Here is a 27,579-nt window from a genome sequence, read left to right on the forward strand (position 1 = left end):
TGTGGAGAGCATTCTAACTGGCTGCATCACTGTCTAGCGTGAGGGGGCAGGTGGTACTGCACAGGATCAGGAAAAGCCAGAGAGTTGTAAACCTAGTCAGCTCCATCATGGGACAATAGTCTCTATAGTATTCAGGACACCTTCAAGGACCGATGCCTCAGAAAGTCAGCGTCCATCATTAAGAATGCCCATCGCCTTGGTCATGCCTTGTTCGCATTGCTACTATCAAGAAGAAGGTACAGAAGCCTGAAGACGCACACTCAATGATTCAGGAACAGCTTCTTCCCTTTGCTATTCAATTTATAAATGGATGTTGAACCCATGAACTCTATCTCATTACTTTCTTTGTTTATTTTTGCAAGACGTACTTAAATTAAATATTTAATATATACACACACTATAATTCACAGGTTTTTTATCTATTATTATGTATTGCATTGTGCTGCTGCTGCAAAGACAACAAATTTCATGACATGTGATGGTGATATTAATCCTGATTCTGACCCTGACTTTATAATTTTAATGATTAGCATGTTTGTGAGTCAATAGTCTCATAAAGGTTTTAGTGAACCATTAGTTTTGGAGATACCACTAATTCTACTAATTTTGTTTTGAATTTCAGATTTATTTCTAATTCCTTCAGCTTGAGCCATCATGATGGAACTTGAGCTAATATTTACTGATCAATGATCCAGGCCTTCGGTTATGAACCCAGTAATTTAACCATAATGTCAACATGTTCATAATTATCATAGTACCAATTTCATTGAAATCAGATGGATCAGATTTTTCAATCTCCATCAAAAATAGCTAGATTATTCCATTACTGTCCTCTCCCACATCAGGAGACATAAGTATTGGATGTTATGGGTATATACTGTATATAAAATAAAGTGGCCACTGACTGTATTTTTGTATGTTCAAGGTGGTCTGCTGCTGAAGCCCAGCCACTTCAATGTTCAAATGTTTTGCATTCAGAGATGATCTTCTGCACACCACTGTTGTTACGTGTGGTTATTTGAGTTACTGTCACCTTCCTGTCTAGTCTGGCCATTCTCTCCTGATCTCTCTCTCATTAACAAGACTTTTTTGCCCACAGATCTGTGACTTGTTGGAAGGTCTTATTTTTTCACTATTCTCTGTAAACTCTAGAGACTGTTATGTGTGAAAATCCCAGGAGATCAGCAGTTTTAAGACACTCAAACCACCCTGTTTGGCACAATGGTCAAAGTCACTTAGATCACATTTTTCCCCATTCTGATGTTGCTGCGTGTTGCTAAGATGGTGGGATGGAGAAGGAGTTGTTTTTCTCCAGAGGTAGCATGCACAGATGCTGTGGTAAGAAGACCAGGTACTAGCTAACGTTGTTAATAAATGTCAAGACACAAAACAGCAGATCCTGTGAGCAACTGTGTTAAAAGCGCCTGACTGGAAAATATCAACCAACCCAGGTTCCCAGCGGCAAACAGCCACTGGCATGATCCTGAAGCTTGTCATGGATCATCACTGGCTGGTGTGGAGGGAGTGTCATAGGTGTGGAGGCATACAGTCTGCGGGTCTGAAAAATGTTATTTGAGGGAGAGGAGTCAAACTTCATTTTGCAGTTTAAGTGGGTCATTGCTTCAGATGGGCAACTGTGGAGAACAGATTTATTAAAAGTGGAGAAAAACAAAAATGAGTGGTACCTGCAGACTGATCGGGCTCACCTTGGCAAAGTGCAAGGATATAGTTCTGAGGCAATGGTAGGACTACACTTGAGATATCGTGAGCACTTTTGGGCCCATTATCTAAGAAAAGATGTGCTGCCATTCAGGAGGGTCTAGCTTTACGAGAATGATTCCGGGAACAAAAAAGTTTAATGCGTGAGGAACGTTTGAAGGCTTTGGGCCTGGAGTTTAGAAGAACAGGGGAGGGGCTGTTATTGAAATCTATTGAATAATAAAAAGCCTAGATCAAGTGGATGTGGAGAGGATGCTTCCTACAGTGGGGGAAGTCCAGCAGCAGGGGGCACAGCCTCAGAATAGAGGGAAGCCCATTTGGAACAGAAATGAGGAGGAATTACTTTAGTCGGGGTGTGTGAATCATTGCAACAGACAGCTGTGGAGGCCAAGACATTAGATGTATTTAAAGCAGAGGTTGATAGGTTCTTAATTAGTCAGGGAGTCAAAGATTACAGGGATAAGACAGGAGAATGGGGTTGAGAGAGACAATAAATCAGCCATGATGGAATGATGGCACAGACCTGATGGACCAAATGGCCTAATTCTGCACCTGCGTCTTATGTTCTTTTCAATCAGCTTGTGTTCAGTCTGGAAGGAGACTGCACTGATGTGCTAACTTACTTTGCTTGGCTGCACTGTCACTGAATTCAGCAGTGGCTTCTGGTTCACTCCATGTAGAAGAGAGAAGACACTTCTCACCTTGTCATCCAGCTCAATTTGCCCTCCTCCTCCTTTCATTCACTTAATTAATGCCAGGGTAATGAATTTGCGCCGCTCCGGTTTGTTATTTTACAGAGGGGGATTTATTGCTGGAGTAATATATGTCACAACAGATGCACAACAAAGTGATGTAGTTGGGGTCTGCCAAGTGCAGTATCTATCACCCTATTGATTTTCTGGCAGTTATGTCATGAATCCTTTGTCATAAGCTCAAGTACAAGAGGCAGGAACCACCATCGATCGACGGATGAACTGGTGTCACAGCCTTTTGCAGAGTGCGTTCCTTTTGTCAGTACCATTAGCTCTGTACAGCATTTCTGAGCAGCTGGGATGCCTGAAGTATAGCCTGCTCTTCAGTCCCTCTCCTCCATCTTCAGTCTCCCTTCCCTCCTTTCTTCACTGGATCTTCCCTAGCCTCTGGCTGGGAGGATGATGATGCCATTGTAGCGTAGAGGTTAGTGTGACACTATTGCAGCTGGGGGTGTTCCGGAGTTCAAAGTTCGGTTCTGGCATCCCCTGTAAGGAGTCTCTGTATGTCCTCACCGTGTAATGCTTGGGTTTCCCCCGGGCACTCTGCTTTCCTCCCATAGTCCAAAGATGTACCTGGTAGGTCAATTGCTCATTGTATGTTGTTCCATGACTAGGTTAGGGATCAGTCAAGGTTGTGGGTGTGTTGGGGGGGGGCAGAGTTGCTGAGGCAAAAGGGCCGGTAGGGCCTATTCCACACTGTATCTCTAAATAAAGATTAAAATAAAATAAATAAGACCAGCTCGCTCTTCCTGGCATTCCGTAACAATCAGCTGGAAAGAGGAGAGCAATGCAAACCGAGCCGAGCTGCGTGATGCCAGTCTGCAGCTTTCTTGCCTCCTCCCTGCCCCCAACCCTCCGCCCACCCTTTCCTCTGAAGCAATGCCTTGTTATCGACTGGCACCGTACCAAGTGACCCAGCTGAGAACTGACAAAAACTCACCCAACTGAGGCAACAGAGTTTGAGTGACAGGTGCCCCTGGGATTCAATCACAGGACCATCTGGTTGGGAATTGAGCATTCAACCTCTCGAGCCACCACACTGCCTTCTTGTTCTATTTTTAATTTGTTGTTACCACCTATTTATTCCTATATTTCCTGCTGTTGCACAATTTCCCCCTACACAGAATGTGCAAAATGGTGTCCTCTTTGCGGTCTGGCAGGGACAAGCTTCAGGGACGTTGCCGTCGACAACAGTTCTGTGATTTCAAACCAGCATTTAGATATTTTCTTGAGATCAGTGAGCCGACACTCAAGAGCCAGATTCTCACATGCAGTCGATCGGACTTCAGAGTTTTTAAAGGGTTTATGCTTGAGTTCAAAGGTATGAAGCAAGTTGTTGGCCAGGTTCATCTCGAGGCTGAAGTGATTGCAGTTCTGCAAAATGAACTGGGCACAAATTCAGTCCGGCAAACTTTCAGATTCCATTTGTGAAGCAAGGAAGTATTACTGACTATCATTTTTCCTTGTCAGAAGTTAGTGAGTGTTTGGAACTCTCTTCCTCAATGGTCAGTGGCTGCATATTCCCAGATGTTTTTCATATGAAATACTGGAACAAGCAAAATAAGCAGCTTCAAGTTTGGGGGAAACGGCTGAATTAAAATCAAATTAGCCACAATTATTAAATGACAGAGCAGATATGAGGAACATTCTTGTGATCCTAATTTGTATGTTTGTGTGTTTGCATAAATTTTATGGGTTTCGAAGAAGAGAGAGGGATTGTGTTTTCCCAGCCAGTGTGTGTGGGGGTCACAATCTCAAAGAAAGGGGTCAGCCATTTAGGACAGAAATGTTTTCATCTAGAAAACAGCAAGTTATTCAGATCCTCTGCCTGAGAGAGTTGTGGAAGTTCTGTTGCTGAGCAAGTCCAAGTCAAAGTTAGAGCAGGAGAATGGTGTTGAGATAGAAGCTTGGACATGAACTTATTGAATGGTGGAGTGGGCCAGAACCTGAAGCAGAATCAGGTTTAATATCGCTGTCATACATCATGAAAGTTTTGCAGCAGCAATGCAGTGCAATACATAGTAAAGAAAAGCAAAAAAAAATAGAGAGGTAGTATACATGGAAGGATTGGGCTGGTTCATCTTGCTGCTCTGTGACATTTACTCAGCTTATGCTGAACTGTAGATCACAGACTCTCCCAGTGGACTTCAGTTCAGAACGCTACTTCCTTGCAGCTATTGTTTGCATGATTTGTTTTTTATCTCTCTGTACATTACGAGGAGTGGGTGATATGTTCGAGGCCAAAGGTAGAAGGAGTCAACTTTAGAAAACCTAGCACATTTATTTTTCAACATAATCCCCACCTACATTTACACGTTTAGTCCAGTGGTTGTGGAGCATACGGATCTTGGACCTCCAGAAAGTGTCCACAGATGGGTGATTGATAAGTTCGTGGCCATAGGTAGAAGGAAATGAGTTATACAGCTCTTGTTACATACACATCCAGTTTAACTATTTACGTGATCATGCAGAAAGTTTGAAGTTAATAACTCATCTCCTTCTACATTAGCCCATGAACTTATCAATCACCCCTGATGAGTTATTAACTGGTGAGTTATTAGCTTCAAACTTTCTGCATAATCACTCAAAGAGTTGACCTGCATGTGCATGTAACGAGAGCTATGTCACTCATCTCCTTCTACCTTAGGCCACAAACTTATCAATCACCCCTGCTGTGGACGCTTCCTGGAGGTCCAAGATCTGTATGCTCCATGACTGCTGGACTAAGTGCGTAAATGTAGGAGGGGACTATGTCGAAAAAATGGACTCCTTCTACCTTAAGCCACAAACATATCAATCACCCCTTGGAGGTGTTGGATGCTCTTTTTTCAGTGTGTTTTTTTAGTTTTCTTTGTTTTGTGGCTGCCTGTTAGGAGCCGAATCTCAAGGTTGTCAAATGTACACATACTTGGATAATAAATGTACTTTGGACTTTGAACTTAGAAATTTGATCTGCAGGAGGAACGCATCAGCAAGGACCTCCACCATGTAGGACATGCTCTTTACTTGCTGCTAGCATGTTCAAGATGTACAGGAGCCTTAGGTCCTGCACCACCAGGTTCAGGAACAGTTATTATTCTTTTTAGGCTCTGAACCAACATGGATAACTTCACTCACCTCAAAACCGAACTGATTCCATAACCTATAGACTCATTTTCAAGGGCTCTACGACTCTTGTTCTCAGTATTATTTTTTTATTTATTATCTGTTGGGTTTTTTTTTGCACATTGGTTGTTTGCCAGACTTTTTGTGCAGTTTTTATTGATTCAATTGTATTTCATTGTTCTACCATGAATGCCCGCAAGAAAATTAATCTCAGAATGGTACATGGTGACACTTTGTTAAAAAATTTACTTTGCACCATGAGCTTTGTAGTTTGAACTCAGTGGTTTGTGCATGCACTGAAAGAAATGATCAACGTTTTGGATATAGGCCCTGTATCAGGACTGAGGATCTGGCAATAATTTAAAGAGATTTGTTAATATCTCCTGATGGAGCTTGAAACAGGGTGCATCTGCTTCTGAACTCAAGGGCATAAGGTGTTTCTGTGTTGCAGAGCGCAGGCATAGAACTGGCCTGAAACACATACTGCAGTCTGCTGGTGTTTCTTTAGGATAACATCCACTCACCACCTATGCAGTCAGCCCAATCGCAAGGCCGAGCTCTTCGAGTAGGTTCTGAGGAACAATTCCAGCCGTTTCACAGAATGTTGTATTTCTTATCTGTACAAAGCATCCTTTGGGTAAGTAATACACAGAAAATGCTAGAGGAACTCAGCAAGTCAGGTAGGATCTTCGGAAATTAATAAACAGTCAATGTTCCAGGCCGAGGCCCTTTTTAAGGACTGGAGAGGAAAGAGTAAGATGCCAGAATAACAAGGTGGGGGGAGGAGAAGGAGGATAGTTAGAAGGTGCTTGTGAAGGCTGGTAGGTTGGGAAAAAAAAAGGGCTGGAGAGGAAGAAATCTGATAGGAGAGGAGAGTGGATTACAGGAGAAAGGGAGGGAGGAGGAGACCCGAGGGGTGTGATAGGCAGCTGAGAATTGGAAAGAGGACAGAGTGGGAAATCCTTTGGAAAAAATATCTGAAATTTATAATACACCTACAAAGACTAAGAGGAAAGAATGAAAACAGAACATTTGGAGGTTATATCTTTACATCTATTCAGCATAAAACTACTCCGCATTATTTACTTAAATGGAATTGACTAAGCCTGTCTACACTTGTTTTGTCAGGGACAAAGGAAACTGCTAATTTCACTGCTCTTCTGGAGCTACTAGAGAGATACTGGATTTGGTGACTTTCTGCTGTCTTTTATTTAGGGAACATTTTCAATGCGACTTAACCCTTGGATCAGTGAGACTCATTTTAAATACTTGTAGCATATGTGGTTGTTCTCTGAAAGTGTCATAGCCTGAATGTTCTAAGCTGAACTAGAATAGATGACAATCTCCTTGTTTGGGAGCAGTAATGCTTTGAAAATTTACTGCCCTGGATTATGGAAGCTTTGCAGTCCAGCTAGCAAATCCATCTGCTTATGGCTTGTAGTAGCAGTAGAGGTGTGATCACTCATGTCGAGTGTGATGTTCTCCTGAGGGGGCTGCTCAGGTGGCTGCAGAGGCAAATCCAGGATCTACATAATCTGGTGCAGTGTGGACATGGGTAAGTGATGGCTGCAGTTAGTGGTTGAGTCTTCTGGCTGTTCATTCTCCTCCTTTCACAGATGCTGCTTGCTCTCCGCTCTGATGTAGCGCAGATTCCTCTTGAACAGTGTATCTATTGAGTGCAACATCTCCCCAGCTTTTAGATGTAACATTAAGTTTCTTTCGCCAATTTTGAAGTTCTATTTGAAACGATTCCTCTGCCCACCAGGGGCTCGCTGACCTTCCTTCAACTGGGAGCAAACCACTTATTTGGGGAGACATGAGTTAAGCATTTAGATGCCATGACCTATCCACTTGGGTTGGTGTTGTTTTGTCGTGGTGGAGATGCTGTTCATGTTGGCCATCTAACACACGCTGGTGTTAGTGTGTCTGTCTTCTCCAGATGATCTTCAAAATATTTTGTAACTCTCTTTATTGTTCCAGGGCTTTCATGTTTCTTCTGTAGGTGGTCCATGATTCAGCTCCATGCCGCAATGTGGGAAGGATGACCAGCTCTACAGACTGGAAGTTTTATTTGGACCTGTTGGATGCTTCCAACAGAGGCCACCGAGGTGATTGTGGAGGGGTCAGCAGCGTTCAGACCAGGTGTGAGTTCTGAGTCATGAAAATACTGTTCGATATTCTGAGATTTATGTGATTTTTGGATGGTACTTTATATTGTTTGTCTTCGTCTTTTTGCCATTTGTTACCCTGTGGCCAGTTGGCGGGTGGGTGATCTATTAGTTTTTTGGGTGAGAGAAAGGGGGTTGGAAGTTTTGATGTTAATGTCGCTGTTCTTTTTTATGAGTGAGGGGGTGGGGGATTGTTATTGTCACTGCTTATTTCTCCTGTGGGGGATTCATGCTATTGTTACTGATTTTTTTCTGTGGGGGAGGGGGGCGATTTTGGGGTTTGCAAGTTTTGTTTCTTTTTCTTTTGCGTGCGAGGCGGTGGGAATTAATGTCTTTCAACAACTTCAATGTGTTTCTGTATTTCATGACTACCTGGAGTAGACAAATATCAGAGTTGTATGTTACATGCATACTTTGACAATAAAGTGAACCTTTGAGGTCACAGTCTATGACTTGTACCACCATTACCAACCTGCATGCCAATTTACACCTGAAAAATCAAGTATGGGATATAATTTGATACAATTCCTGTTACTGAGTTTGCATTATAAATGTATGTGTTTATAAAGCACCTTTTGTGATCTCAGTCAATGTTCAAATGCTAAAGAGACAAAGATGTACATATATTACATATATGTACTATATTACTCTTGCAGTCTCTGCATGGATTTATAGAGTCAAAGATGACAACAGACCAGAAGCAGGCCTTCCATGTCAAAATGCTATTCTGCCAACTTCCATTGACCTGCTCCTGCACCATCGGCCTCCCTACCCCCTCCCATCCCTGTACTTATCCAAACTTCTCGTGTTGAAAATGTTCAATTCGATTCTTAAGCTGATAATATGTTATAACAGGAACTTCTGTGGAGAACTGCTCAAACACTCTATAAGAACATCAGTGCATCCATGTATATCACATGCATACAAAAAGCATACTGTCTTCCCCTTTTTATAAAGATCAAGTAGCTCACAAAGTCAAATTATTTGCAAATTTACCTTGTTGCAGGTCTTCTAAATCTTTTGGTCTTCTCAATGAAATTATATCCACTCCATGGCTAGAGGAACGTCCCTGCTTGTATCATTTCTGTAGAATCAGAGCTTTTTTATATTGAGATACAGCACAGATTAGGTCTTTCAGACTCTTCTAGCTGTGTCACCCAGCAACCCCCGATTTAACCCTAGCCTAATCTCAGGACAATTGACAATGACCAGTTAACTTACCACCCGGCATATCTTTGGAATGTGGGAGGAAACCGGAGCACCTGGAGGAAACCCATGCAGTCACAGGAAGAACACACAAACTCCTTACAGGTAGCGGTGGAAATTAAACCCAGATGCAAGAAAATCTGCAGATGCTGGAAATCCAAGGCAACACAAACAAAACACTAGAGGAACTCAGAAGGCTAGGCAGCAACTATGGAAACGAATGAAGGGGCTCAGTCTGAAACATCGACTGTTTACTCTTCTCCATAGATGCTGCCTGGCCTGCTGAGTTACTGCACGCATTTTGTGTGTTTTGGAATTGAATCCAGTTTCGTCCCACATTCCATAAATATTATTTTAGTTATTTTTCAGTGCAGTTTGAATCCAATTCTCCTTCTGTAAAGAATGCTTCTCTTCCATTCTCCACAATTAAGCTTCGATCTTGCTGGCCATTTTCAATTCTGTAAAGGAGTCTTTCTGCAGTCTTGAATATTTTCAGATTTCCTGCCTCCTCAATTGCTTTTAGTGCTTTTTTTTTCCCCAGACTGGTTGCAACCAAATTGCTTCTACCTTTTGTCAAGTTTTGGGCTGGCACGGCAGCATTGTGTTTAGCACAACACCTCACAGCGCCAGGCGTTCATCTTCATTTCCTGAGGCTGCTTATAAGGAGTTTGTACGTTCTTCCCATTAGCTCATGGGTTTCCTTCAGGGCTCCACATCCCAAAGATATACAAGTTAGAGGGTCATCTGGTCACTTGGGTGTATTTGGGCAGTGTGGCTCATTTAGTTGGAAGGGTCTGTTACTGCAATGTATCTCCAAATAAAATAAATCTTTAAAAAAAAGTCATCTGTTTTCTGCGAGAAAGCAGAACTTGTTTCTTCTGAGTTATGCACTTTGATTAGGCAACTGCTTGAACAGTTCTAACATTCAAAGATTTTCCTCTCTTTACTTGTGGCTTTTGGTCATGTATTGCACAAAAAAAGATTGCATTTAACTGTGGCTTCTTGTCCAGTCTTGCTTGAAATATCTTCAATGATGACTTCACACCATAAGGTAGATCTGTGCATTCATAGAGACCTCTGTGTACTAATTGTTACATACTGTTGACTTCCTGATCTACAATCAACTGAGTAAATGCATGTGTCAGATTAGGCGAGTGAAAGCTTTAGTCCCTGTCAACACTGCACATAAATAGAATTTAGAATATATAGTACCCACTACTCTTGTAAAAAACTTGCCTCTCACACCTCCTTTGAAATTGCCCCCCCCCACCTTAAATGCATGCCCTCTGGTATTTTACATCTCAGCTTTGGGGAAAAAGACACTGCCTGTCTACTCTATCTATGTCTCTCATAATCTTATTAACCTCTATCGGATCTCCCCTCAGCCTCTGCCACTTGTGAGAAAACACCCTAAGCTTGTCCAATCTCTGATTATTGCATATTTGATCAATTGGTCATTTTAAATTGTTCTGTGATTAGTTTAGGGTTAAATTGGGGCAGTTGGGGTTGCAGGAGCAGTGCTGCTCAAAAGCTGGAATGGTCTGCTCCGCACTGTATTGCTAAAAATAAAATATTTAATAAATAAATAACAATTTAAAAACAAGTACATGTATGGTCTCTTCTTTTACCTCTTTTATATTATTAGCTAGCTTTCATTCATAGAAAGCTGCTGCACAGTAGCACAGTATGGATCGTTCGGCCCATGATGTGCTAGCACTTCAACCTACTCTGAGATCAACCTAACACTTCCTTCTGCATGGACCTCCATTTCTCTTTCATCCATGTGCCTATCTAAACAACCATAAAGTACCTGCTTCTACTACCATCCCTGGCATGCACCTACTACTCTCTGTGTATAAAAAAACTACCTCCGACTTACCGCTATACTTCTCTCCAAACACCTTAAAGTTTGCCTCTCATTTTCACCATTTCCACCCTGAGAAAAAGCCTTCTATTTTATCTTTTTGCTTCTTTAGTTGCCATCTGTTGGTTTTTGAAAGCTTTCCAATCCTTCAGCTTCATGTTAAATTTTGCAATATTACATGCCCTCTCTTTTACTTTTATTTTGTAAATTTAGCAAATATTTCTCAATTCCTCAGTTTCTAACAGGAAATTCAACTAATTTCACAAAGGCAACTTTCATTGTTCCTGTCGTGCCTTTTGCCAACAATATACGCCTCCAGAAGCTATGATGGTGATGTGACACATTAAATTCACCAGCAGTGAGATTTTCAACTATTTTCACTTACTCATGAAAACCCTGTTTAATTCTGATCCAAATTCTCCTGAAACTTTCAAGATGCATTGTTTGCCCTTTCCGATGCCTGTGGCTTCCTATGACCTCAATTGCCATCTCACATATGTGTGCCTTGACTTCTTTGGCTGCGGAGGTCAGGGTCACAGTCATTCTCAGCTTCCTAGCCTCAGGAACCTTCCAGGTTGCTGCGGCTGACCTCTGCCCCATCTCACATTTCGCTATGCATTGCTGTATTAGAGACGCCAAACAAGTCGAGAAGAGGAGGCTTCTTTCTCTATCCATCAGAGCACAGGAGAGCGTGATGAGGACACCAGTGTTTCTTTGCAGATCGTGCCCGCACTCTCTCCATGGCAGATGCTTGCTAAGGGTGCCAGCCCAAAGCCTGGAGATCCTTTGTGGCCTCTGTGACCAAACGAGCATCCATTCACTGGACAGTTATGTACTCCAACCTCTTTAGATTCTCGACCTTCTCCTAATCCCATTGATTCATTCTGTCCTGCGGGAAAAGTGTAAGTTGTCCCTGTAAGCAGGCTGTGAAGATTGCACAAGTTGATAATGTGAAACACATCAATGGGGCTTGCCTTGCTGACACCAACAACGTTAGTGTCAGCCTGTGTTATCTATGAAGACCCAGCTGGGTACACTTCCTACCTGTCTCCTCATTGGCCAGACCTGGCAAAACTAGCACAGGCCCATTCCTCTGACTGGGTTGGACAACCTTCACTTAAATGTTTTAAGATAATATATTTAACTAACAATTCATTAAAAATTACTTCTAGTTTAACAGTCCCAAACTCAGCAACACTTTTCTGTAACTTCATATTAAGCAGTGATAAATCAGGGTAACTGTTGTGCTGACTAGCAGACACTTCACCACTCATCTGAATGACTTCTTCAGTTCTGATCCATGGTGGGTAGTTTATAAACTCTGTGAGTTGTTTAAAGGTATAGCAATCGCATGAGGGTCATTAAGAGCCATAGAGGTAATGAGTGGGTCATTAGACAACGCACACAAAATGCTGGTGGAACACAGCAGGCCAGGCAGCATCTATAGGGATGCTGTCGAAGTTTTGGGCCGAGACCCTTTGTCTGTCCTGACACCAGCATTTTGTGTGTGTTGTTGTTTGAATTTCCAGCATCTGCAGATTTCCTCGTGAGAGGGTCATTAGTCTTATCATTACACGGATGGAAGTGTGAACAGTTGTGGAGACACCGGGGTAGAGATATTAGGATTACATTGTAAATAGTTGAGAGGTAATCTCGTACCCCACCCCCTCTGTTCAAGGATGGCTTTTCCAGTTTGACGAAGATGGCCTCTTTAACCCCTCTTTCAAACCACCTGCCCTCCCTGTCCAAAGTGTGCACATTTTTATCACCAAAGGAGTGACCCTTGTTCTTTAGGTGTAGATACACAGTCGAGTCTTAACTGCCCTCCTGTGTCGGGCATTCCGTTTGTGAAGCGGTTGTTTTGTCTCACCAGTTTTGCTCCCAACACGTATTTGCATGTTGATGCAAATTACATATTTCACTGTATGTTCTGATGTTTCGATGTGCATATGACAAATAAGGCTAATCTTTATTTTACCTTTAGGGAGAATGTGCAAACTCCAGTCAGACTGCACTGGAGGTCAGATTGAACCCAGTTCACTGGGGCAATGAGACCAGATTCAGGATCAGAATCAGGTTTAATATCACTGGCATATGTCATATATGTCATGAAATTTGTTAATGTTTGCAGCAGCAGTACATTGCATGCTAAATATAGAGAAAAAAAGTGAATTAAAGTGCTTTACAGTAAAATATATAAAAGTTAAATTAAATAAGTAATGCAAAAACAAAATTAAAAAAGTAATGAAGTAGTGTTCATGGGTTCAGTGTCCATTCAGAAATCATTTAGCTGACGGGAAGAAGCTGTCCCTGAATCACTGACTGTGTGCCTTCAGGCTTCTGCACCTCCTTCCTGATGGTAACAATAAGAAAAGGGAATGGGTGATGGGGGTCCTTAATAATGGACGTCACCTTTCTGAGTCTCCGCTCCTTGAAGATGTGTTGGATACTATGGAAGCTAGTACCCATGATTTTAGAACTTTCTGTAGTTTACTTTGATCCTGTGTGATAGTCCAGGCCCCCATACCAGACAGGAGTCACTCTATTAGCCACAAATAATTCAACAAGTGTCTGTGGTAAAGCAATATTCTATACCAGCATTGAAGTGGTTAAATGGAAAGTAAGTTGCAAAGACAACTGAATAATGGACATAATGCAAAATGTTATTGTTGGATGAGAACCTCTTTTCAACAGAAGTGAATGAGAATGTTATGGTGTCATGTTCTGCACAAAGAGATACGTGTTTACTCAGATGGTAGTGCATTGCACGTTGGAATGAGGAATGGCAATTATTCCAAGTAAATGCTGTCCTCATGTCAGAGATTTATCTGAATCCACAGCTTTGAATTCAGAACAAAATAAAATAGGAAATGAATGCTGAGGTAATTCAATCAGAAAAGATTTGGAGACACAAGTGGTTTCATTCTGCATGGAGTCCTTGTGAAAACTCTTTTTTAAATTCACTCTACAGCTTTGTGCACAGTGGCAATCTGAAATAAAAAGATTAAATTTCAGGGAAATGCAAATATATCCAATGATGAGAAAAGTCAGAACAGGAAGTGAGTATTTACTGTATTAAACCTATTTCATCGTCCATAGAAATCACAGTTAATCTGTCATTTTAAACCATTTATCACTCTAGTAAAACCATTCTTCACTCACTTAAACCTAAACTGTGGTGTTCCAGAACTGCTCCCAGTACTGCAGGTGAGGCCTGACCAGACATAACATCTACCTGGTCCTTTAATATATTCAAGAATATTCAGTTATTATTTCAATTATTTATTTACTTATTTATTGAGATACAGCACAGAATAGGACCTTCTGGCCCTTTCGAGCCAAAACGCCCAGCAATGACCCGATTTAATCCCTGATGAATCACAGCGTAATTGACCATGATCTGTTAACCTACCAATGAGTACATTTGTACGGATTGTGGGAGGAAACCAGAACACCAGGAGGAAACCCACATGGTCACAGGGAGAAAGTAGAAACTCCTTACACGTCAATATGGAAGCACCCGAACAAACTACCTCCCCCCACCTTAACTTGTGAAATCAGGGTCTTTTTAAATCTTGAGCCACACACTCAAAATGCTGGAGGAACTCAGCAGGCCTGGCAGCATCTGTGGAAAAGACGTTTCAGGCCGAGATCCTTCACCAGGACTGAGAAGGAAAGGGGAAGAAGTCAAAGTAAGAAATTACTGGCGAGAGGAGAGGAAGAAATACAAGGTGGCAGGTGATTGGCGAAACCAGGAGAGGGGGAGGGATGAAGCAAAGAGCTGGGAAGTCTATTGGTGAAGGAGATAAAGGGCTGGAAAAGAGAGAATCTGATAGGAGAGGACAGAAGACCATGGAAGAAAGGGAAGGGAGAGGAGCATAAAATTATTTCTTCATTACCTGTAGCCTCTCCACAACCCATTACCCACCACAACACTTACTCCATATTCAATTTAAACCACTTTATATATCCATTTGTTCTTAATAGTCACATTTGATATTCTGTTCTAAGCTTCTTGTGTCTTTAGTGGAGAGTTTCCCATTTGTTATGGTTTTGCCCATTAACTTAATCTATTTCATCTGCACCAGTTACCCATGCTCCTATCAATACACACAAAATGCTGGAGGAACTTTGTAAGTCAGGCAGCAGCTATGGCAAAAAGTACAGTTGGTGCTTCAGGCTCAGACCATATCTTTGTGGCTTTAGGAAGTTTCAGAGGGAACTATAAACACACAGTGCACTGTGTACTGCCAGTACTGGGGGAATTAATGTACACAGGCACACAGATGAGAAATCATTCATTTACCTCCTCACATCTGAAGGGTAACATCTGAGAGTTAAAGTACGTTTATTGTCAAATTACTTTTGCAGTTTACAACTCTTCCCACCCCCCTCCGATGCACAAAAAGAAGGCATCATGCAAATGACAGCAAGAACATCAACACCCCACATGCAAAAAAATAATTTGCAAACTGGAGTTCAAAGAAGATTTATGAGGATGTTGCGAAATCTCGAGGGCCTGAACTGTAGGGGTATGTTGAGTAGGCTATGATTTTATGCCTTGAAGCACAGGTTGAGGGGTGACCCTGTAGAGGTGTATAAAATTATGGATGAAGGCACAGATAGAGTGTATGCACACAGACTTTTTCTCAGGAAAGGAGAACCAAGAACTAGATGGCATAAGTTTAAAGCGAGAGATGAAAGATTTATAGGGGAAATGAGTGACAACTTTCCCATTCAGAGGATGCTAAGTATATGGAGTGAACTACCAGAGATGTAGTTGAGGCAGATATATTAATGACATTAAAAGTACATTTGGATAAGGTTTTAGAGCAGGGCTTCCCAAACTTTTTTATGCCATGTGGACTTACTACTAATTGAGGGGTCCATGGGCCCCAGGTTGGAAACCCCTGGTTTTGAGGGATATGGGCAGGATAATTGACTAACTTGGTGGCCATCATGGTCAGCATGGTTGAACTGGACTGAAGAGCCTGTTTCTGTGCTGTATAACTCCATAGCTCTATCAACATTTGTTTTTTGAGTATTTGAAACCCATTGGTTTCTCAAAGTAAGTGCTACTCCATCTACCAAACAATCAGGTCATGTGGTATTGAGTGTGGGAGACTGCTCATCATAACCTTGCTGTGGCTATGCAAGAGTCATCCCACTAGTTCCAATGCTCTTCATTGTTCTCCAAAACTCTTCTTTTTTAGCAACTTTCTCAAACTCCATTTTAATTTTACTGTTGAACTCTTTATATTGTCCATTTGTAGTAGGCTTTTTTATTCTCAGTGTGAATTTCCTCCCAGTCTGCTCCTGTGTTATTGAGTATAGGAGTTGGGATGTAATGTTAAAATTGTATAAGGCATTGGTAAGGCCGAATTTGGAGTATTGTGTATAGTTCTGGTCACCGAATTATAGGAAAGATGTCAACAAAATAGAGAGAGTACAGAGGAGATTTACTAGACTGTTACCTGGGTTTCAGCACCTAAGTTACAGGGAAAGGTTGAACAAGTTAGGTCATTATTCTTTGGAGCATAGAAGGTTGAGGGGGGACTTGATAGAGGTATTTAAAATTATGAGGGGGATAGATAGAGTTGACGTGGATAGGTTTTTTCCATTGAGAGTAGGGGAGATTCAAACAAGAGGACATGAGTTGAGAGTTAGGGGGCAAAGTTTAAGGGTAACACGAGGGGGAATTTCTTTACTCAGAGAGTGGTAGCTGTGTGGAACGAGCTTCCAGTAGAAGTGGTAGAGGCAGGTTCGGTACTGTCATTTAAAGTAAAATTGGATAGGTATATGGACAGGAAAGGAATGGAGGGTTATGGGCTGAATGCGGGCCAGTGGGACTCAGTGAGAGTAAGCCTTCAGCACGGACTAGAAGGGCCAAGATGGACTGTTTCCGCTATAATTGTTATATGGTTATGTGAGAAGTAGACATTGATACAAATGATAGCCAGTCTTCAAAAAAAACTGTTCAATTGTAAACTATAAGCAGTGATCAGTTTTGAAATTAAAAGGACAGCTCTGTAAGCAAAGAATACTGTCTACAGAGCACAATCCCACAACAGTCAGCTGGATGCTCAAGTGGTATGGCTTTTAAACTGAAATTTGTTTATTTACTTATTGAGATGCAATGTGAATCTGACACTTTGAGCTGGGCTGTCCAGCAATCCCTGGTTTAATCCTAGCCTAATCATGGGACAATTTACCAATTAACCTACCAACTGGTCTGTCTTTGGACTGTGGGAGGAAATTGGAGCACCCAGAGGAAATTCACGTGGTCACGGGGATAATGTACAAACTCTTCACACGCTGTGATGGGAATTGAACCTGGGTCGCTGGTACTGTAAAGCGTTGTGCTAACCACTACACTACCATGTGATGGGAATTGAACCCGGGTCGCTGGTATTGTAAAGCGTTGTGCTAACCACTACACTACCATGTGATGGGAATTGAACCCGGGTCGCTGGTACTGTAAAGCGTTGTGCTAACCACTACACTACCATGCCGCACCATGCAAGGTTCTCATATACACTTCCCGAATATTATGTTAATTGGTCTATATCACACCAAGAGATCAAGAATTAAGCATGGTGAACCTTGAACCTCTGCACCACAGTGCATCAGTGCTAAAGTCAAAGAGTTGTATCTTTTCACAAACAAAAGAAAAGCTGCAGATCCTGGAAATCAAAGGGACATGCACTAAATGCCGGGGGAATTCAGCAGGCGAGGCAGCATCCATGGAAAAAAGCAAACAGTCGACGTTTCAGGCAGAGATCCCTTTCCTGATAAAAGGTCTTGGCCTGAAGCATTGACTTTTTGCAGTTTTTTGTGTGTGTTGACTTGTATCTTTTACTAGATACCATGGTCCAAAGTCTTGTTCCTATGATGTACTGTTCTAATTGTCGACACTTCTATGGGGCAATGTCGTAAAGTGGACAAGGAGTCCTTTCCCCAGAATGTGACCTATCTTGCCACCTCAAAACTGACCCTTTCCTTATTTTTTTTTCCCTGCTCCCGGCTCAGTGCTGAACACATTCCTTTATCTGCTTTGATTTATTTTGTTTCTTCCCAGATCTATAAAGAGCAGAGTCAAAAAGTTATTTATTTTGCTCTCTAGACGCCAATGAATCACAGTAAGTAAGTTATAATTTATTCAGACTAGAGGTCTGAGTGCGTAATCTGGGACATAAATAGTTTCATTCCAGTTTGTTCCTTTAACTCGTGGTAGGAAGGACAGATTAATAAATTCCTTGAAAGATATTTACCATTTCAGCCCATAACAGGGAGATAAATATGTAACCTGGCTATACGCATTTGCTTAACAAGAAGCTACAGCTCAAGTGATTTGGTTAACAAGAGTGGTTACGATGACTAGACACAGAATTTATGTTTTAAAATGACTCAGTGGAAGTATTAATTTCTATCAGGTGTTCGCTTCACTGGAATTGATTCGCTCTTACAGGCAGTGCTCTTCGTAAAAAAGAGAATTAGTGATAATGCTACATTCCTGGTACACACATCTCAGTAAATAGGCTGCACGCTTAATAAGAATGGACATTGCAATGATGGTGGAGCACTTTGCCGAAAAATCAATTGGATCCGCTTTACTGCTGTGAGCAGAGGATTCTGAGTATCCAGGCATGCAATGGAGCTTGTATTACTGATGTGGATTATTGGGAGCTGAAGTGAGCTGGGGAGAGTGGGAAGAGTGGTTCTGATTACCATCACAACAGGAAGTGCAGAGCTCAGGTGGACCTGACCATGACCCTCCACATCCTTCACAACCGATGCAGGTCAACAGGAAGTCAAGTCTGGGTTGTCAGTTTGCTGCCTCCGTGCTAGACCTTTGCTACTGTCACTGACCCTGGCCTTCAGTGCCAACCTTGTTCTCTAGCCCAGGCTGCCCTTCCTTTGTGTGCAGAGTCCTTTCCTAAGGAAACAATTAACCCTTTCACATCCACATAATGCAATGCATGTAACACGATCACTGCCAGACCAAAATATAGCATTACCATATGGTCCTTACAAATTAGTATTGATCTGTTGGGAAATAATTTAAACAACAATGACATGTCAACCTTGTACATAGCTTCTGTGTGACATGCAGATGAGGAACCTTTCCCAACTTTGTTTTTTGATTATAAAGGGCAGCCTCTCATTACTGCAAACTACTTGGCTTTCCAGTATGACAATGAAGCTTAACAGAGTATAACATCAAAAATAAGAGCTTTAAAGTACAGTGGAAACACATTTCTTAGCGATAATTTCCCCACTTTTCATCATCACCCTTCCCCCTCTGTTCATAGTAAAATTACTTATATCAATCCTCTGATTTTCAAAAATCTAGTGGTAGTTGGTAGTAATTTCTGAGGATACAATTAATAATCACATCCATTTTATAAATAACAACTGATCACTGTGGAGATTTCCTCAGTGTAAAATAAAGACCATCAAATCTATTCACAAAGTATTGTCTTGCATGGCTCGTACTGAATAGATATGTGCTCATCATGGATCCCAACTTCTAGACTGCTGTGCCCATATACTACAGAAAGGAAATTTATCTCTTCCTGTTTTTGCTGGTTTAAAGCTTTTTCTATACTTCACAATGAAGAATTTCCATATTGCTACAGCATGGGTTTCAATCTCTCATATCACTGTTGACCCCAACCTTTCGCATTCTCACCTTTCCTTAGCTCTACTCACCCAGCTTTGACCCAGCCCCTGCCCTCCCCCCAAGGAAGACGATGAGGCCATGAACTGCTCCCTGACCCCCACTGTCAGTGTTGCTTCAGGGAGTAACTTGGTAGCAAGGCACAAGTCACAAGAGTCCTCAAGGAAAGGTATTGGTCGGGGATTGAAATTTGAGAGAGAATTAATCATCGATGTTGGGCTTGTTAGAATGTCAGGGCTTGACTCCACCATTGGATTTTTAAATTAAAAATCCAATTAATGGGGAAAATGGGTGACCCTAAGGCCCGTAAAAATGAGTCACAGTTTGATCTGTGGTCACTGATGCAATATCGACTACATTGTCTAGAAACTGGATTTCATATAACTTTGGTGTTCTCAATCTGTTCAAAGTAAGTTTATTATCAAAGTACATGTATGTCACCATATACAACCCTGAGATTCATGATCTTGCTTGCTTACTCAAGAAACTGAATCTCAGGGTTGGATATGAAAGCGCACTCAGCTACACAGTCCAACAATCCGTGACGGGTCAAACCATCACCATCTTGCCTTCCAGGGTTAGAGGGCTGTGCTGGGAAAAAAAATATCAATGAGTCATTTTATTCCTGTGTCTTGAAGCCAATACTTCCAGCACTCTGGAAGCATTTGATTTGAATCTCTTTGGAGTAAGTATAATCTAATATTCCCTGAGTATAACCAGAATGGGATATGGCTAGTACAACGGCAGAGAACAGGCAACTGGTACATTGATCTTCCAGTCAAATTGCTGCACATTTATGGACTTTTGGTCATTTCATATTAACCATTCATTGTATACTGCTCTTGCTGATATCATCTCATTTACACATTGAATTAAAGCACTCCAAGAATCTAATTTTCCTGTTGGGTATAAACGCAAGCAGAATTTTAATGCTAAACACAAAGGATTCTGCAGGTTCTGGAAATGTGGAAGAACACACGCAAAATTCTGGAGGAATTCAGCAAAGTCAGCCATGAGCCCTGATGAAGGGTCTTGGGCCAAAATGTTGACTGTTTATTCATTTACATTGTTGCTGCCTGACTTGCTGAGTTCCTCCAGCATTTGATGTGGGTTGCTTCAGTTGGCTTAAAAAGAGAGGTGTGGACAACTAGGTGAAAGAAGGGTTGTTGCCTCCCAGGTGCTGGGGTTCGGGGATGTCTAGGGTCACATCTATGGCATTCTAAAGGAGAAGGGTGAGCAGCCAGAAGTCTTGGTACATATTGGCACCAATGACATAGGTAGAAAAGGGAGGAGGTCCTGAAGAGAAAATTTAGGAAGCTGAAAAGCAGGACTTACAAGGTAGTAACCTCTGGATTGCTGCCTGTGTCATGTGGCAGTAAGAGTAAAAATAGGATAATAAGGCAGATGAGTGCATGGTTGAGGAACTGGTGCAGGTGACAGGGCTTCAGATTTCTGGATCATTACAATCTCTTCTGGGGAATGAATAACATACAAAAAGAATGAGTTCCACCTTCAACCTTGCCAGCAGGTTTACTGGAGCTTTTGGTGAGGGTTTAAACTAGTTTGTCAGAGAGATGGGAACCAGAGTGATAGAACTAAGGATTGGTGTGGTTGGTATACAAGCAGCTTGTAGTGAGATTGTTAGGAAGAACATACAGATAGATGATAGGGCAAAATTGCAGTCAATGGGATGAGTTGCAGTGTTACATGGGAACAAAATTGAAACGGTTGATGAATATAGAACTGAAGGTGAAATAATTTGAAGAATTCTTATAAAATGGCTTTTCAGAGCAGCTTGTGATTGAGCCTACTAGGGGAAAGGCTGTTCTGGATTGGATATTGAGTAATTAACTGAACTTGATTATGAAGCTTAAGGTAAAGGAAACAATGATAAGGCACAGAAGATAATGATCATCCATTGCAACCAAGGACGACCCAGTTTGTGATGCTTGTTCCTACCACTTGACCCAGACATCTGAGGTCAAGAGAGTGGAAATACCCAGGTTCAAAGTTTCTTCCACATTAAAAACTCTCTCGCCACCCAACTCAATGCACTGCATAGTGATCTGATCTCTTTGAACAGCATGAACCTTTCACTGTACCTTGGTACATGAGGCAATTACAAACCAATTCCAATTCCAATTGTAAAACAGATAACTGAGAGCTTCAGTGTCACCTTTGCCAATATTGTCTATTGACAATGAACTATTTAAACAAGTGTAAGTAAATTTCCCAAGTACAGTGGCAGAATCAGATTTAATGTCACTGCAGCTTTTTTTTTCCAATCCTGTACAGAGGCCCCTCCATACCAAATAGTATTCATAGCTTAGGGTTTTAAACTGGGAAACAGTAACTTACCTACAGCACCCCTAGGACTGCTTAGAGTTTAGACCAGGGCTCATGATTAACCCCTTGGTTAATGATAGGGGTCCATAGCATAACAAAGGTTGGGAACTCCTGGTTGAGACTGTTTTGTTGATCAGGAGCTGTGCACAATCCACAGCATGTTGGACTGAATCACAAAATACTGGTGGGCTTGTATCATGAGATACCAGCCATTCTTCATCGGCAGGTAATCTGTTAGCGCTCAGGTCTGCACAGGCATTTACACTGGGCCCTTCAGAAGTGCATTGTGGGACGTTTTATGAGTGATGGCTGCAACGTCATCTTTTAGTCCATTCAGCCCATCCCACTGTGCTGCCAGGTCCTTTGGAAGCAGAGTGGCTACAAACACTCCTCCTTCCAGGCAAAAGCCTGGTGATCTGAGGGGAGTGGCAAACAACCAGTTCTGTGACAAATTGCTTCACAATTCAGTTAGTACGGTTGTAATTTAATCTCTTTGCTATTTCAACATTAAACCCGAGATTTCATCATTTTAAGCCTTTGGCTATGAACATCTTTCTCACTTAACCCAATAGCAACAATAATGCTGTCTTTCTTTAGCCTCCAAAAATGCTTCATGGTTCAAGTTCAAATTTATATTCATCTGACCATACATATATACAACAAAACAAAACAACATTCCTCCTGACCACCGTGCACCACCATATATATCACATATAGATTTCCCACCCATATGGCCCTCTAGATTTCTTTTATCTATGTGACTGTCTAGTTAGTGTCTCTTAAATGTCTCTAATGCCCTGCCAGCATGCCACCAGGTTGCTCCACGTACCCACCACTCTCCGTGTAAAAATCCTAACTCTGACATCCCCCCATACTTTCCTCCAATCACCTTAACATCATGTCTCCTTGTATTCTCAATATTATATTCTGTTGGGGTACTGTGGTTAATTGCCTCAACAGTAATCCAGAGATCAAATTCTGAGCTATATGAGGGATTGAAATTCAGTTCATAAATTGGAATTTTCATCAACTAGATCACCAAAATAACTAACAGTGTGTCATAAAAATAAATTTGGTCTTGAAAGGAAATTGACTCTCCTTATTTAATCTGGCTTATTTTTAACTTCACGTAGTTTGTGTTGAATGTACTGGAAGGCATAGGTATAAGTTGTAGGGCTGAAATTTAATAAAATCTGAAGCTTCACCCCAGAGGAAGTTCAATATATGGAATTAGCTGACAGAAAACTGAGGTTGGTTTTCCATTGAGGTTGGGTGAGAATTCAACGTGGGATCATGGGTTTATGATGAAAGGTGAAATACTTTGGGGAAACATGAGGGGAGATTTCTTCACTTAGGGTCATGGGTGTGTGGAGTGGTAAATGTGAGCTCAATTTCAACATTTAACAGAGATTGGGTTGCTACGTGGATGGTAAGGCTATGGAGGGCTATGGTCCCGGTGCAGATCGATGGGAGTAGGCCGCTTAAATGGTTTGGCATGGACTAGATGGGCCGAGGGGCCTGTTTCAGTGCTGAGCTTTTCTATGACTCTATCATTCTATAATGATATAATTTGGCAGGCGTGCTAACAACACTTTAAAGATATATACAAGAGATTCTGCAGATGCTCGAAAGCACTTGCTCGAAAGATACTTGGACAGGTTTATGAATAGGAAAAGTCAGAGGAATATAGGATATACATGGGCAAGGTGGATGAACTTAGCTGGGATTCTTGGTAAGTATGGACAAGTTGGGGTGTAAGACCATTTCTGTGCCGGATGACTGTATGACTCCATAGCAATTGCAGGTTGTTGATTCTGGAAAACACCCTTAAAATGGAACTGCAAGCCAGATGTAGCTTTATAAATAGGGATGGGTAACAAGTCATATCACATGAGATTCTGCAGATGCTGTAAATCTTGAGAAACACACACAAAATGTGGGCTGAACTCAACAAGTTTGTGAGCAGCTATGGAAGAAATAATCAGTCGACTTGTCAGGCCACGAGCCTCTATCAAACTGTTGAAGTGTCTCGGCTCAAAACGTTGACTGCTTTCTCCTGTCCTCACGATGATGCCTGACTTCTTTGTTCCTCCAACATTTTGTGCATGTTGATGTGTAACAAATGCCTTTTCTTGCCCCTATTCCTGAAAGATGAATAGATTTAAAACCAAACTAGGAAGATGGCCGAAAGCTCGGTTGGAGATAAGGTGAAAGGGCCACCTTGATGGGATGAGATCGAGTGGGAGTTTTGGGAAGTGGACCCCAAGCCTGCAGCTGTGGCCATCAATGACAGAGGCGCCAAACATCAGGCAGCCCAAAGAAGATGAACTCAGGGACAGCAGAGGAGGCAAAGGTTGATTATTGTACCTGGATCTCGGCTGCTCTGCATTGTTGGCACAGATCTGTCAACAGCACATTCAACACCAGCTCCCGTGCATTCTGGTATTTGTTCAAGAGAAACAAAGCACCCATCTGTTAGGTGGGAAGGAAAACCTAGGAAGTGCACTTCACTTGTTTGGTGTCACACTGTTGAATCTGTCAGGGTGTACTAATCACATAACTATTCCCCGATGGGCACTCTGGCAACACTCCAAGATTCCTGCAACTAGTTTTTTTTCTCCTTCTCTCAGTAAATCAAAACCAAAGAGAATGGCAGTCTCCTGAAAGGGAAGATTTATTATGTGAATGATTTCTGAACATTAATATAAATCATGAGGCAAGAGTCACACATACCATCATCAGGCAGTTAATGCAAACATCAAAAAAACCAGTAATTAAAAGGAGGGAGATGTAGGTGTTGTCTGGTTCATTCTATATTAGCCTGGAGAACAGAGAGGTTTTGTTTCAGGAAAGGAGATAGGGTGGGGTGCTGGGCAAGCAATTGTCTGGAAAAGAGAACTAGAAAGTTAGACTGCAGAACCATACAACTTAGTTCAGATTATGCTGTCTCTTTCAGTAAGTGATACAACCAAAAACACAGAAACAGGCCATTTGGCCCATCAACTATCAATTACCCATCTATGCTAATCCTACAATTCTAGTTCCTAGTATTTAATTCAACTCACCTTATCCCTGCACTTCATAAATTTTGGTGCTTCCCTCACTCCACATCCTTCGCTATCAACAGTCTATCCAGGTTAATGGAGGAAATCAGCAGGTCAGGAAACATTTATGGAGGGGGATAAACAGTCGACATTTCAGGCTGAAAATGGAATAGAGAAGAATCCAGAATGAGAAGGAGAGGGAAGGGGAGGTAGTACAAGCTAGCAGGTGATAGGTGAGACAGGTGAGGGGAAAGGTAGGTGGGTAGGAGTTGGGGGGAATCAGCTGAGAAGCTGGGAGTTGATAGGTGGAAGAAGTAAAGGGCTGAAGAAGAAGAAATCTGATAGGAAGGTAGAGTGGACTATGAGAGAAAGAGGAGGAGGAAGAGGAACACCAAGAGAACTGATGGCAGGCAAGGAGAAGAGAGGAGACAAGGGGGAGCCAGAATGGGGAATGGACAAATAGAGATGCAGGTGGGAGGAAAAATTACTGGAAGTTAGAAAAATTGATATTCATCCATCAGATTGGAGGCTACCTGGATGAAATATGAGATGTTTCTCCTCCAACTTGAGGGTGACCTCATCGTGGAAGTAGAGAAGGCCATGAACTCACCTGTTGGAATAGGAATGGGGAGTAGAATTGGAATAGGTGGCCATAGGGAAAGCCTGGCTTTTGTGGCTGACAGAGTAACCGTACTCGATGGTATTTTTGCATAGTAGGTGAATTAAGGGTTAATGGGAAAAGGCAGGTAGGTGGAGATGAGTCCATGGCCAGGTCAGCCATGATCTTATTGAATGGTGGAACGGACTTGATGGACCAGATTGGCTGTGCTTGCTCCTATTTCTTATGTACTCACGTTACGATGAAGTGGTCTCCCAATCAACGTTAGGTGTCACTGGTACGAGGAGGCTGTATTGGGAGCACATAGGTTGAGATCTCAGCAGGGAAGGCAAGTTAATGCACGATAGGAATACAAGGAATATGACTGCTGGGGAATCCTCTGAGAGTTGGTGTAGATTCACTAAGCTGATTAGTCTCCTTTCATGTTGCAAGAAAATATATGAAAGTAATGTATGTCCTGAGGAAGGGTCTCGGCCCAGAGCACTGACTGTTTATTCCCATCCATAGATGCTGCTTGATCTTCTGAGTTCCTCCAGCATTTTGTGTGCATGATGATGTATGAAACAGAGCAGTTCTTCTTGGAACCTGGGGAGTGTGCAGGAAGATCTGACTTTTCTCAAAGCGGGGAATCCCACAGATTTTACTTCATTAAAATGTGCTTCAAAAACCTGTCAGATGTCAGTGAAAAACAGGAAGTACTGGGGACATTTGGGTACTTGGACTATCATAAACCTGAACTTAAGAAAAGGAAGCTGTGGTCACAGTACTGTAGCATACAGGTCTTTCTGATAATTGGTTATTATTGTCACAGGTACTGAGGCACAGTAAAAAAAATTTGTTTTGCATGCCATCGATATAGATCATTTCACAACTTCATTGCAAGGGAAAGGCAATATCATGTTGGCGTCAGGTACTGGGCCTACAATGTCTCATAGTCTTAAAATCTATATATATTTAAAGTGGAGTTTGATAGGCACTTTTTTAGTAAGGGCATGAAATGTTATGGGAAGAATGCAGAAGAATGGGACTGAGAGGGTTAATAAATCAGACATGATAGAATGGTGGAGCACACTTGTTGGGTCAAATGGCCTCTTATGATCTTATGTGTTACAGAAAAAGTGAAGTGCAGATAGGCAATAAGATTCAAAGTAAATTTATTATCAAAGTACATATATGTCACCTTATACAACTGTGAGGTTAATTTTCTTGTGAACATGAATCCACAAGGATGCAAGGGTGCAAAGCCATAACAAGATAGATTGTCAGGTCAAGAGTTCATCTTTTTTGTACAAAACATTTATTAAATATTCTTATAACAATCTTCTTAATTTTATTTTGTGTTCCTGTCTCTGTTTCCAATTTTATTGCACTGGCCAGAATCCATTGGTAACAGCGAGCTTTCTGAAGGTGATCATGCAAACTGAAATTATCAAAATAATAACAGGGATTCCAGTGATTGAATGTTAGCTGTTTTGATTATGCAAGAAGTGCTTGATACCCTTGTCTTCCATACCAACACATCTGCACCAGCAGATGTGATCTGATGTTAGTTTGGAAGTCTGTGAACGTGCGCAGGCACAATGCAGATACTGTTCAGTAAAGTTTACAAAATTTTTGTCACAGAACCAATCCAAGAAAAAAAAAACCACAGGATGAAGCTTTAACCACAGTCCATGGGCTTTCTTTGACCTCACAGGAACCTTTGATTCTGTCAGTGAAAAGGGATTACAGAAAATCCTTCTGTAATTTCTGTGCTTGGAAGCATATCGCCTTAGGTATCTATCATCATAGGGCATAGGTTGTAGATGAGGAATAACGGAATTACACTGGACCTGAGGGAAAGCATTTTCACAGCGAGGGTATTTGATGTCCGCATCATACTACCTGAGAGGATAGTGGAGGAAAATGTTCCCATAACGTTCAAGCAGCATTTAGATGAACACTTGGACAGCCGACATCTAGAGAGCAAATGACCAAGTTCTGGGGAGATTAGTGCTTCACGGACACGCTGAATTACAAGTCTTGTCAATGACACCTTGTGACATTTTGTTGATGAGTGAGAATAGAGAAGATATT

Source organism: Hypanus sabinus, chromosome 2 (assembly GCF_030144855.1).
Source record: "Hypanus sabinus isolate sHypSab1 chromosome 2, sHypSab1.hap1, whole genome shotgun sequence".
Classification (NCBI taxonomy): Eukaryota; Metazoa; Chordata; class Chondrichthyes; order Myliobatiformes; family Dasyatidae; genus Hypanus; species Hypanus sabinus.